The sequence below is a fragment of the Belonocnema kinseyi genome, chromosome 2, assembly GCF_010883055.1.
Source record: "Belonocnema kinseyi isolate 2016_QV_RU_SX_M_011 chromosome 2, B_treatae_v1, whole genome shotgun sequence".
Lineage (NCBI taxonomy): Eukaryota > Metazoa > Arthropoda > Insecta > Hymenoptera > Cynipidae > Belonocnema > Belonocnema kinseyi.
Window position 1 is genome coordinate 100,612,807 of NC_046658.1, and position 1,607 is coordinate 100,614,413.

Here is a 1,607-nt window from a genome sequence, read left to right on the forward strand (position 1 = left end):
TTAGGTCGATGAGTTTTCATTTGTTTTATTGTGTCTGATACCGAATTTTTCGGTTGAGTCTTTTAAAGTTTTGTTTACAAATTCCGTGCCCCTGTCGGTCTGGATAATCCTAGGTGTTCCGAGCAAGAAATATTACTTTTGTGAACTTCTGACTCTATTGTAATTCCGTTACCTTCGTTAATTCTAATTATTTCGACCAATTTTGTAAAAAGATCTTAGAACACTAAAATGTATTGATTTTTTCTCTTTTTTTAACTTGGTAGCGGACCCATGATATCAGCTGGTACCATGGTGCGTGGTTCTTCAATTACCGTTTGCCCCATGAATCCTATCTTACTTTAGTTACATGGTTTTACTCTTTGACAAGTCTGGCCATTTTTTGCGTTCAAGTTGCGTACAAATCTGGTAATGGAGTTGCTTTGAGTGGATTAGTTCCATAAAAATAGAGTTGTGAATCTCTGATTCGCTATTTTTATGTTCTTCAGGTCAATTTCTAACTTGTGTGATTTTGATAAAGTACCAGTCATCTGTATTGTAGAAAATTTTCTCACAGTTTTTCTACGCTACAAGCTAACGCAAATGCTATATTTTTTGCTGATTCTTCTGATCTTAACAGAGTATCAGGGGCAAAATTTGAGCTACATTTGTGTTACATGACTACGTAGTCATATTGCAGAAGTTCTAGTGCCCATCTGTATAATCGGAAAATGGGGTCTTTTAGGTTGTGGAGCCACTTTAACGCTAAGTGGTCCGCGATTACTTTAAAACTATAATCTTCTAAACTTATAAAGTTTCGAGTTGAAAGGTTTTCAGGAAATCTGGACATTTCAAAATTGGTGCTGATATTGTAAGGTCATTAATTGTTTGGAATGACTCATCATGTTCTAATCCCCAATCACATAGTTTATCTTTCTTGAGTAATCTGTTCATTAGTTCTATTATTTCGACAAAGTATGAGATAAATTTTCTGTACCAAGTTGCCATCCCTATTATGCGCATTGATTAAACATAATGGCATTATTTTGAATTGCTAAATGCCGTTTCCAGGGACTGTAAATGCTGTGATTGGGTTTGAACTTCTTTCTAGCGAAATTTGCAAATAAGCCAATTTTAAATAAATCCTGGAAATGATTTCGGCTGATTTTAATGTTTCTAATATTTCCGTGATGAGTGGGATTGGGTAGAGGTCCTTTTTTATAAAGTGTGAACAGAATCTATAATATTTTCCTGGATTTTTGATACTATACCCGACACGTCAATTTTGTTTCGTTAAATGGGTTGCCCCATGTTCTTTTTCCGAGTGATTTATTATTTTATTTTCTAGAAGTTTTTGGTATTCATTATTTGTTCTTTTTATCCGGAGCACAAGCGCAAAATCTGTTCCCTATCCATATTGCTGCCATATACATATATTACTCTAGCACAAACTGCTCACGATATGCTGATTTCGAATAAAATATCTTATATTATTCGTAGGATTAGAAATATACTCACGTGAAGCTTCATGTACAGTCTGTCAAGTTAAAGCGTGGGTGGCTTTACTCGCAGTCGGTAAGGTGTATCGACATGATTTTGGTGTCAAAATATTAAGAAAAGCTCCCTCTTTC